This window comes from Enhydra lutris, unplaced genomic scaffold, assembly GCF_002288905.1.
Source record: "Enhydra lutris kenyoni isolate GAN:26980312 unplaced genomic scaffold, ASM228890v2 scaffoldscaffold37, whole genome shotgun sequence".
NCBI lineage: Eukaryota > Metazoa > Chordata > Mammalia > Carnivora > Mustelidae > Enhydra > Enhydra lutris.
This window is the reverse complement of record NW_019154121.1, coordinates 26253471-26265466: the sequence shown is the minus strand read 5'-3', so window position 1 is coordinate 26265466 and position 11996 is coordinate 26253471.

The following is an 11996-nucleotide window of genomic DNA, read 5'->3' as shown; positions in this document are numbered from 1 at the left end:
TGCTATAGATTTTCCCATCTGATGACATCTCTGTGGGACAAGGTCATCTCATGAAAATGGAGGGGAGGTGGAAAGAGAAGGCATGCATTGTCATTGCAGAGAACAGGAAACAGAGTTTATGGGGAAACAGAAGAGGTAGGATGGTCAAGTTGAATTAAAGGCCTGTTTGAGGTTTGTGATCACAAATACAAGGTAAGAACAGTCTATCTGCAAAATTCTGTCTAGAAGCAGAAACTTGGGCAGATATCTGGGTTGGAATGTTGCCAGGGGAGTATGAATGGGGGTAGAAAGCAGGGATTTAATGGTACTTTCCCTGGAGTGATTCATAATGATAGAAAAGTGGTTATCAGTTCCAGCTAGGGGCATGTGGAATTACCCACGAGGTTTCCAAAGAATCTGATTTAATGGGTTCAGGATGGGGTCTGGGCATTGGCAGGGTTTCAAAAGCCACCCTGGCTTTCCAATGAGCAGTGGATGCTGAGAATCACCACGCAGACCATGACTCCTAAGGGGAGACAGGAGGGAGCTACTCAAAAATGAGGCCCTGGTGGGCTCAGTGAATTTGGAAGAAAGGACAGTGCGGGATGCCAGAGCAAAGAGGCTGGAAGGACAGGAAGTCCTGATCTGTAAGTAAATATGTGGAAGCATTTGAAAAGGGCCGAGTTGTGGAGTGAAGGGGAAGGTCACTGGACGTAAGGGGGTGAGAACTGAATGCATTATCCACATGGACACAGAGTGTCCGCAACAAGGACTATGGCCCCACGAGCTGAACTCCTCTCTGGATGAGGGGAATGGCAGTTGGAAGCAGGAGAGAGTGGGGCAGAACTGGTCAGATGAAGCCATGCACCAGAGAACTTCAGACTTCGTGTGCAACCTGCTGATGTGCAAACTGAGGCACATGCATGGGAAGTGACTCACCCAAGTTCACCAGCAGGGCAGACTAACAACCCTCCTGGAGACAGTCTCAGGCTGGTGGAGGACAGGGCTCAGACCCACCCTGTCCCCCTACCCCCCTGTCCCCAGAAGCAGACTCTACACACAGACTTGCTGCCAATGTCACTTTATTTGGAAGATGCTGGTACCAGGGCAAGGAGTGGGAGGGTCAGTACAAGAGGAGGAGGGGTTCAGTGCCTCTGAGCCCTGTGATGGCATGAAGGGTGGAGGCAGCCTCGAACAGCGGAGCCCTCAGTGCTTTGAGAAATCCCCTCCTGGAGGACAGATGAGGGGGACAGGCACTAGCAAGGAGGCAGTGGTCAGGAGGCCGGGAAGGGATGCGGCAAGAGGGAGGGCAGTGGCGCAAACTGGCAGGAGAGGAAGACCCGCAGGGAAGAAGGCCGGAGAAAGGCTAGCTCTTGCTCTGCCCTCCCCCGCGGCCGTATCATTGGCCCTGCACCTGTTTCTCGCACCTGGCCCAGTGCGGCCTCGGGCACCTAACTGAGAACCAGGCACCTCTCACACCTGCCCTCTCACCAAACCCTCCCAACAAGCCTGTGCACGTTGTCAGCCAGGCGGTGAGGCCGAGGTCACGGACGCTAGGCAAGGAAGGAAGAGACGGGCTGCTAAGAGGCCGCCCTGACGGACTCCAAACCCCCAAGCGTGCGTACGATTGCAGAAGAACCCAGCGAGAGAGCCGAGAAGGGGACGGGAGCGCGTCAGAAGGGGTCACGAAGGAGGAATCCCGCGGGCGTCTGCGAGTTGGGAAACGGGTCGCCCTTCGGAAGCCCCGCCCAGACCCCGCCCCCCGGAGCACCCCCGCCCCCGCCCCAGCCGGGCCCCGCCCAGACCCACCGAGGCAGGCGCTGCCCTGGCAGCTGCGGATGGCGGGCAGCACTACGGGCTCCGTGCGGCCGCCGGGACAGAGCAGGGTCAGGACCCGCACGGGGCTCTCGGGGTCGAGGCTGTAGCTGCAGCATCCGCACTGGCTCTGCAGGTACGGCTCCTGCGGGGGGGCGTGGCTGAGCTGGGGCGGGGCCAAACGCCTTTGCCCAAACACCCGCCTTCCCTCTGGCGGCCTTTCCCAGCCGGCGGGCAGGCTAGATCCCAGCACTCCTCGCCCAGCAGGGCAGCCAAGTCGGGGAGGTGCAGGGTTGGGCCTTCTGGGTCCGAGGAGAGCAAGTGCAGGGCAGAGCTCTGTCCGTCTTCTGGGACGTGCTCATAACGCCTTGCCAGGAATGTCTGGGACGAGGCTGTGTGTCACCGGTCTGGCTGGGCTGTGATTTCAGAGCCTAATTTGGCCCCCAGTGTATGCCCTTCCTGTTCGTGTCCTGGTGGGCCCACAGCAGGAGAAGAGGCCCCTGGCAGGGGTGGAGGCCTGCAGTAGGCAGGGGAGCCCAACCCCAGGGGAGGGTCACAGGGCCAAGCAGCAGGTGGAGGCCACCATCATGGTGAAAACTCAGCCCTGGCTCTGACCGCATCCCCTTGAGATTGACCGGGTCCCTGCCGTCCCCGGGATTTGCCCAGGCCGAGGCCCACTGTGGGAGGCCCTCAGGGGCGCACCTCAGGCATGACGTTGGTGCTGGACGGGCAGTGTCCACTGCAGTAGCTCACTTCTACCTGGTCCAGGTGGCAGGGGCCCTTGGTGAGGTTGCGCAGCTCCGTGAGATGCCAGCAGGAGGCTGACTGCTCCTCTGTGGGGGGAGGGAGGGAGTGCAGGAGGTGGGGGCAGGGCACAGAGTGAAGGCCAACAGAGGGGACTCTGTGTGAAGGGGACAGCAGCATGTGGACCTGAGGGCCATCTGTGGCTGTTGGGGCAGGGGTGGCCAGGCACCATGAGGCAGCACTGGGGGTCTCCGCTCTGCAGATCCCCATGGCAGGCAGCACTGAGGAAGGCAGGCCTCCTAGGGTGGGCATGGGGGAGGTTTGGGAGAAGGGCCCAGAGCAGGGAGAGGCACAGCGGGAAGTACCCCAGGTCCCCCGCATACCCAGAGTCTCTTGGCGGCAAGTGGGACAGCAGCTCCCTGGTTCCTGCACGGTCACCTCACCCTGCAGAGGGAGTGGTACCCAGCCCCCTCAGGAGGATGGCCCCAGGACCCCCTAAGACCCGCCTCTGGGGAGCGACCCAGGAAGGAACCCAGGGAGCCGCTCTGTGAAGGCAGCGGGCTGCTGGTGGGTACCTGGGCACAGGTGAGGGGGGGACAGTGCTGGGTGCAGACACTCCTCCCATGGAGGCAGCGGCAGCTCTCACAGGCTTCCTGCCATTCAGATCCAGGCTGCGGAGAAGGGAGGAGAGCCTCCTCTCCATCTTCATCTCCATCTCTCTGCTGGTGAGACTTTTCTACACTACTCCCCCCTCCCTGAAACCAGCTGCCAGAGACTGGAGTCAGCAATAGGAGTTTCAGGAGGGAGGTGGGCCGATGGAGCCCAGAGACTGCTCCAGTGGGATGGCCCGTGGCCAATGGCCCAGCAGCCGGCTGCTACAGGATCTGATGTAGGGGGAAGAGCCCTCGGACAGGAGGGAGGCCTGGGTGGAGGAGGGCTGGGTGGCACAAAGGGGCTGTGGTGTCTCACCGAGTGGGGATGCCCATGGCGCCAGCACTCGCAGCGGTCCAGGGGCACGCAGTGGCCCATGTGGCTGCGCAAGTGCCCATGCCGGCACACGCACCCCGGGGCCTGCCCCGTGTGGCAGGTGCCCCAAGTCTCTGTGGCGTTGGGCTCCGGGCACGTCCGCTCACATGGCCCCAGCTCCCCAGGAGGCACCTGCTGCCACATTTCTCCAGAGGGGCACTCTGCCAGGGAAGACCCCACCCACACCCACCACTCAGGTCAGCCCTGGGTCCAGGCTTGATTCTCCCACACACACACCAGGCACCCCTAGAGTCCCTCCTCCCTCCTCTAGTGCTGCCCACTCGGCTCCAGCAGCCTCTGCACTTCCAGGCCTCCAAACACTGCCCTTATCTGCCTTTTCAAATACCAGCAGGGCCTAACCCACACTTTGCCTTCTCCAGGAAGCCATCCCTGACTAGTCCTGTCGACATTGACCTCTCTTCTTTGGGCACCGAGTCCCCATCCTGTGGGTGCAGCCTGCTTGTCAGTGGGCCAGAAACAGTCTCCTGTCTCTGTTCTGGTGGGTGAGTCTGCCCTCAGCAGCCAGGCTTGAGTGCTTAAGGCTCACTTTTGCTGTGTGTCTCTGAACCCACACAGAGCCCAGTGGGCCAGGGCTGGGCCCAGATGAGCCCTTAGCAAAGCCTGTTGACTGTGACCAGATGGGGGCAAAACGGCACAGGGCAGACCCCAAGGGGACTGGTGGAATGGGGACTGCCAGGCAAGGGTCCTATTTTAGCTCACCGTCTCAACCTTTGCTACCTCCTCTGCAGGAAAGGAACCCTCCGCTTCCTGCATTGCTCACAGCCCTGCTCTGTGCTCGCACAGGAATGCGGCCCGCACCGTGTGTACAGAGCAGGGAAGGGGCTTCTTGAAAGAGACAGCATTGCCTCTGCCCTCAGCAGGGCAACCACCAACCCCTGGCTTTGGAAGGACTGCAGGGGCCTGGACAGCCAATCTCACCGTGACAGTCAGCTGGAGAGCAGCTGAAGGCTCCATCTCGGCAGATACTGGGAAGACAGAAGCTTGGGTTCGGATGCCTCCCGGGCTTCCCACCGCCGTTCTCAGCAGCCCTGCCCTCCACCCCTCCCCACCCCCGCCCCACCTTGCCCTCACCAGCGGGTACAGTTCCAGGCCAGCACAGTCCCTGGGGGAAGCTCCCGGGCCTGCTCCTCAAGGGGCAAGTTCAGGCCCCACGGCAGAGAGATCTGGGCGCAGGGGCACACAGCGGGCGGCACACATGTGCCATTGTGCAACAGCTGGGGCAGTGCAGGCTGCAGTTAGACTCAGACCCACTTCTCCTCCTCCCCCCACCTGCTGGCTCCACACGACAGGACTAGGGACATGGCACCCAGACGTACCTGCTGTCCAGGGCAGCCGCAGCCCAGCTGGCAGGGTTCCTGCGCGCAGGGGGCACCAGGCTGCAGATGCGAGCAGAGGCGGGGGCACGTGGTGGCACAGGCTCTGAGCACCTGGCCAGGTGGGCAGTCTGGCGGGGAGCACAGACAGTGGGATGGAGTCCTGGGGAAGGGACTGCCTCACCACTGGCCCCCTGCCCTGGCTAGCGCCAGATGGGACCAGGGGGCCTAGCTCAGCCGCCCCAGAGGGAACGGCAGGTACCCACCATCCAGGTGCTCACCAGGGCAGGGCTACAGGTTACATCCCCACCTTTGCTCTGTGTCCTGGGCCTCGCATGGCCCCCCCGCAGGTCCCTCCTTGCAGCTCCGATGCCGCTCCATGGTGCCCCCACCGCAGGGAGCAGAGCAGCTGCTCCAGGATGACCATGGCCCAAGGACTGGGCACTCACGGTGTGGGCACATCAGGGACCCATTGAGACAGGTGCTTTGGACAGGAGTCAAGGGCATGAGTCAAGGAAAACAGAGCCTGTGTTTCCTAGGAATGCCCATAACCATGACCTGCCCCAAGCCTCCCACCCGCAGCTCCCTAGCACGCCCCTCCCCCAGCCACCAGCAGGCAACCATACCAGTTTTTGCAGCCCAGCTGTGCCACCTCGCCGGGGGCCACCACCCATGAGGCATTGGGGCTGGGAAGGCCACAGCGGCAGGAGGAGATGGGCACGCAGAGCCCATCCTGGATCAGCTGGCCAGGGGGGCAGCGGCAGCCTGGGGTGGGGGTGGGGAGGACAAGCACGATCAGGCTCCAGCAGGCACACGAAGGATCCCTGGTTCCCTCCGGCAGCCAGTTGGGAGTCCAAAGCGTGCTGGAGCACCCTCCCCCACTCCCCAGTCCCCACTTGACCTGTTCTCCACACTGTTTCCACTGCGGGAGCACAGGAAGGGGTTGCTGTAGCCCGCCCTGTGTGGGCACTACCCCAGGAACCCCTGAGGCTTTCTGAGAGTGTCCTCACGGACACAGCCTGGCTTGGCTGAGGCTCGCTCTATGCGAGAGTCTGACTCGCTTGCTGAAAGCGACCCAAGGACCCACTTTCCTGCCCTGTAACCCGCGACCCGGTCCACGAGCACACCCGCCACAGGTCTCCTGCTCTCTAGCTGCAGGAAGGCAGCGGAGCGGGCTGCCCTGGCAGAGGCCCTAGGGGCCCCAGGCTGGGTTGCTGGCATGGCCTGGCCACCTGGGCGGCACGGTCCCTGCAGACACTGCACGCGGTCCCAGAGGTCAGCACAGCTTCTGGGACACCGGTTGGCACAGTCAAGGGTGGGCACAGTGTCCCGGGCTTCGCAGCTCTCCCCTCAGGGCCGGAAGGTAAATGTCTGTGTTGGGGGCCAATGCTCAGGCCCCAGGACAGCATCTTGCCCTCCCCCGCATGCCTCCAGGAGCAGAGGCAGCACTGCCCAGGCCCCCCCGCCCGGAGCTATCTTGTACCGCACAGCCCCCCGCCCCTCCCCCAGATGCCGTCATGGGGGTTACCTGGGCAGGGCCCCACGTTGCAGCTCTCAGTCTGAGCCCATGGCCCCCGGCAGCCCCCTCCAGGGGGGCCCCCTGCCTCTCTCCAGCGCAGTCGGAATCCCCCACTGCAGGGTACCTGGCAGGCACTCCAGGGCCCCCAAGGACTCCACTGGCATAAGTCTGGGGAGATAAAATGTTAAGTCAGAACCCAGTGCCCACCTGCCCTCTGCCTCTTGCTTCCAGCCCAATAAACAGCATGGCCCAGCCCTACTCTCATTTCAGGCTCCCTCCTGCCCTGTTGGTCTTTGCCGCTCCTCATTACCATGGCAGGCCCTAGGGTCCGGGCAGAGGCGTTGCTGGCTAAGTGGTGCGGTGCAGAGCTCTGGGTCCCCAGCCCATGGCTTCCCTGTCTCAGGGTCCAGACACAGGCAATGGCGGTGCTGCTCTGAAGCCAGCCAGGAGGCCAAGGTCGGGGAGGGGCCAGCTGGGTGCTGAGACCAGCGCTCCTCTAGGGCAGTCCTGGAGGCAGGGGCTAGCATGCCAGCAGACAGGCAGGGCCCACAGGGTGACCACTCGGACCACCCACTCAGAGGCAGAAGACCTAGGAAGGGCAGCGAGTGGGCACCGTTCCCAGGGACCCAACCCCAGACCACAGACCCCAGTGGATGGGGAAGGAGGAGCCCGAGTTATGACCAGGAAGGGCTGGAAATGGGAAAGGCTGTAGCAGGTGTCGGAGCTAGGGTAGGGGGGGCCCACAGTCCTGGTTTGCCTGGGACTGTCCGGGTCCTAGTACTTAGATTTCCAGACTCGGGAACCCCCGCCAGTCCCAGCAATTGGGGACAGCTGGTCTCCCAAGTGCAGAGTTACCGTGACAGCCCTGGCTGGTGCACTGCAGCTCCCCACGCTGGCACTCACTGCGGGAGGGGTGCTCAGGGTAAGACTGGCAATGCAAGACTCAGCCCAGAGCAGTGGTTGGGGGGCTGGTGGGAGGTGACCCGAGCCCGAAGAGATTAGGGTTGGGCCTGGGCCCGGAGGATTTCCCTGTGGGGCCTCCTGCTCGCCCCCATTCCCTGACCCCAGCCCTCTGAAGCCGCCTCCCTGCCCCCATCGCTCACCACTCCTTGCAGCCCAGGCGCAGGCGTTCCCCGGGGGCCAGGGTCAGCCTGGCTCCTTCCCCTGCGAGGTGCAGGCAGCTACACTGCTCTGGGGGAATGCAGCCCCCGGCCTGCTCCAGCAGCCCCTGACAGCAGAAGGGGACACGGGGATGGGGCTGTGTGGCAGCCATCTCTGTACTTCCCCTAGCGCCATACCGTGTCTGCTCACGGCTGGTGCACGCGATGATTTGCCGGCAAATGGGTGGGCACGTGGGCACGAGGCAGAACAGGAGGGACTCCTCGGAGGCATCGTGCAGAGGGGATGGAGTGCGGCAGGCCCCCCCTTCTCCTGGGGCGCCCCCCCAGTTCCACCCCTCACCTCAGGGCAGTAGCAGCCGGGCTGGCAGGGCGGCAGGTCCTGGCAGAGCCGATGGCTCAGGTGTGTGGTGCAGAGCCCGGCACAGGGGGAGCCACAGGCCTGGAACTCAAAGGGAGGGGTGCAGCTGTCTCCTGTCAGGGAACAGAGCTGATGGGGGGCTGTCCAGAGACACCATCCACCACCCAAGCCCAGAGCACAGAGTACACGATCCCCTCGGGGCCCCCTGGGGGTCTCCCTGTAGGAGTGCAAGCCTGCCCCTGTGCTGCCCTAAGGACTGTCTGGTGTCACCCCATCGAGCGCCCACTCGGCCCCCAGGGTGGCCTCTAGGGAGGGTCATGATGGTTGGGGCTCCAAGAGCCAGGTGGCTGTGTGGAGGATGGGGCCTTCAGGGAACAAGGGGCCAGGCAGGTGCTCCCGGGGTTGGCGGATGGGAGGCAGGAGGGTGACTACCACAGGACGTGGGCAGGACCTTCTGCGCCCCAGGTGTGGGTCCAAGGGGACAAAGCCTGCAGCTCCCAAGTGAGAAATCACAGCAGAGCCAGGAGGGGAGAGGAGCAGCGGGACGAGAGAAGAGCTGAGGGTGAGGCGGACGAGTAACTGGGCTCGGAGGGCAGGGGTCCAGGCGAGCAAGGATACCACCTGCTCTGAGGGCCTGGGGGCATGGAGAGGAGCCAGGAGGCCCTGCCAGGGCTCAGCTGTCTGGCTTCTCGCTCCCGGGGGGCCTCACCTGAGCAGTTGGCGGCGGGGCAGGGCCGGAAGTGGCCGTCCAGTCGCGTGCAGGCAGAGCCCTCCCCGGCCCGGCCCGCTCCAGGTGCTGGGCCCTGGTGCCGGTAGCGCTGCTGGACCAGCACCTGGCAAGAGCACCGTGTCCAGCTGCTCCAGCTGCTCCAGACGCATTCCTCTAGGGACCAAGATGGGGGGATGCTGGCCAAGCTCCTCCAGCCTCTCCCCTCCCTCCCCTCCCTCCCCTCCCCTCCCCTCCACTCTCACCCCTGTCCCAGCCAACACCCTGCACAGGAAAAGGGCAAAAGGGAGCCAGGAATTCAGACAAGTCCTAGTTCGCTGTGTCCCCTGTCACCCAGGGGCACATCCCAATGAGCTCAGAGGGAGAGATGGTGAGAAGAGGAAAGAGCTAGACAAAGCACTGGGAGATAGCTCTGTGTTTGGGGGAGGAAATCTGGGCTTTAGGGAGCCACGTCACTCCCTGAATTTTCCCGAGGCAGGAAATCAGGGCAGGGGGCTTTTGCTGCCCAGTGCACACTCACCCAGGCAGGGCCCCGGGTAGCAGGCCTGGGTGTCCAGATGGAGGAATGTGCCATTGCAAGTGTGGTCAGCTTCGGCCAGTTAGCAGGGGCAGGACCCAGAGCGGGAGGCCAGGCCTGGGCCGCAGCTGCGGGAATAGGGCCCCCACGGGCCCCAGGAGCAAGCCCCCAGCAGCCCCAGGCAAGGCTGCCGTCCACAGCGCTGCGTCTGCGTGTCAGGGCCCACGCAGGGGGTCCCCCTGTGGCTGGGGGCCGAGCCCATGCAGACCCGGGTACGAACCTGGTTTCCACCTCCACAGGAGACAGGACATTCAGACCAGGGGGACCAGAGCGTCCAGGCCCCGGGTACTGTGGGAGGGCACAGGTGAGGTTAGAGAAGCCGGAGGAAGCAGAGGTCCCGAGGGACGGTTGGGCCCTTCATGGTAGAGGGAGTGGCAGCACCTCCCTTCCTTCCCTCCTGGGAGGGAAATGTGACACGGAGCAAGCAAATGGCCCCTGAGGCTGGAGGGAGTGGGGAGGGGGCACTGGGATGAAACGCCAAACCTGCTCACTCCACATCTTCACATATGATGCCCTCTGGGGTGCAGGAGCTGAGAGGAGGAAGCTGGACTCAGGTCTGCTGTCCCCCAGCAGGACCTGACAGACCACCCCGCTCCCGCCCCAGGCTTACCACTGTCGGCATTCGCCCTGCAGCCAGCTGTCCCCCAGGGTGTGGAGGCGGGCACCCTGCAGGCACAGGGGTGGGCACGGGGGCTGAGGGCAGGGCTGGCTCTGGGACTGCTCCTCCCGACACTCCCGGGCCCATGAGCCTGATGTGGAGGACCTGGGTGGGGCCCAGGGCAGAGAAGCTGAGAGATGGCCCTGGGGCCTTCATCACTCCTCCCTCTCCTGGTGACACACCTGACAAGCAAACCTGGGGCGGCTAAAGAAAGCAAGGATAACCAGGGACAAAAGCTGGGGCCAGGGCACAGAGGGTGTGCCACCGAGGGGCGGGATCCAGGAGCTCTGTATCAGAGAGGGAGACTGAGTCCAGGCAGTGGGAGACTGGGGCTGGGGGAAGTGACACTAGCCTAGCCCAGCCCCATACCGGAAGCGGCTCTGCTGCCCCTCAGGCCCACACGAGCGGCTGCAGGGACTCCAGGCTGACCAGCGGCTCCAGGAGCAGTGCGCAGGTGGCGGGCAGGGCTGAGCCGTGCAGGAGAGCCGCCCAGCGTGGCAGGTGCACGTGCCGCAGGCCTCCTGGTGCCGGCTGCCCGGGGCCCAGCTCTGGCCCCAGGCATCTGTACACTCACAGTGCCCAATCGGCACGCAGCCACCGCCCTGCTCCAGCAAGCCTGTGGGGGAGGCAGCCCTCCAGAGCTGTGCTGGCACTCAGGTCCCACCTGCCTTCCTACCACACCATGGGGCTGGCCCCCCCCCACCGTCAGAGCAGCGGCAACCCGGCTGGCAGGCCTGGCCGTCCTGACACGCGAGCCCCTCCTGGAGGTCTGAGCAGCGGCGGGGACAGCGGTTGGCACAGCTGACCATCTTCATGCCTGCTGGGCAGCCCTCCTCTGAGCAGATGGGAAGGACCAGAGTCAAAAGGGCTCATTTGCAACGGGGCTCAGAAGCCCTCCGCCTGCCTGCCCGGGAACCACTCTTAACCTCCACTAAGCTATACTCTCATCCTTCCCCCCATGTTGGTGACCATGGAAACATGGGGACCTTGGGGAGACCCCTGGGATTGGGATGTTCTGCAAGACAGGGAGTCCTTCTTACCTACCTGGGGGTCCTAGCACCCAGCCTAGAACCCAGTAAGTGTCTGAGCTGGACTGAATTTGTGCATCTAAGAACATGCTCACCTACACGTGTCCGGCTGGAGGGGACAGGAGGGCGGAAGGTCTTAGAGTAACCAAGGTCAGGGAGCTCAGAAAGACCAATAAGAGGGCGCCTGGGTGGCTCAGTGGGTTAAAGCCTCTGCCTTCAGCTCAGGTCATGATCCCAGGGTCCTGGGATGGAGCCCTGAATCGGGTTCTCTGCTCTGCAGGGAGCCTGCTTCCTTTCCTCTCTCTCTGCCTGCCTCTCTGCCTACTTGTGATCTGTCTGTCAAATAAATAAATAAAATCTTTAAAAAAAAAAAAAAAAGATCTCTCTTAAAAAAAAAAATGAAACAAAAAAACAAAGAAAGACCAATAAGGACCAATAAGGAGCCGAAGCTGGGCGGGGCGTGTCTGGCTCCGCCCACACGCCAGGGGCAGGCGCACTCCTCACAGTAACCCTCACATCCTCTGGAAATCTCCACCCGGCTGGGGCTGGGGCCCGGCTGGGGCTGGGTGATCCTTCGGGAGCTGGAGGGTGGGCAAAACTGGGAGAACGAGTTCTAGTGCAAGGCAGAGGCAGGCAGGGGCATGGATCCTAGCAGCTCTGCCTCCGCCACAGCGAGCTCCCGAGTAGCGCCGCATCCCGCCATCTACCCCTTCCGGGCCCTGGTTTTCCCAGCTGGTCACTGAGTGTCTCCATCACGAGGTGTGGTGGGAGTTGAATTAGGGGTGGGATGGGAAGAGCTGTGCAGAGTGCAGAGGCCACCAGGGATGCCATGTCCCCACCGCCATACCACAGGGCAAGGAATTGCAGAGCCGAGTGTGGTGCCTCTCCCCAACACAGGGGGCACCCCCATTCTTGGGTGGGGGGCTGGAGCAGCTGGGGCTCCTCAGGGATTGGCCCCCTCTGCAGCTCCGGTCACACCAGGACCAGGGACTCCAGCGTGACCAGCCTCCAGGCACTGCATGGCAGAGAGAAGGGCCACATGAGGGATCTGGCTCAGGCACAAGCGCCCCCCCCCCCCGCCCCCCCCCCCCCCCCCCCCCCCCCCCCCCC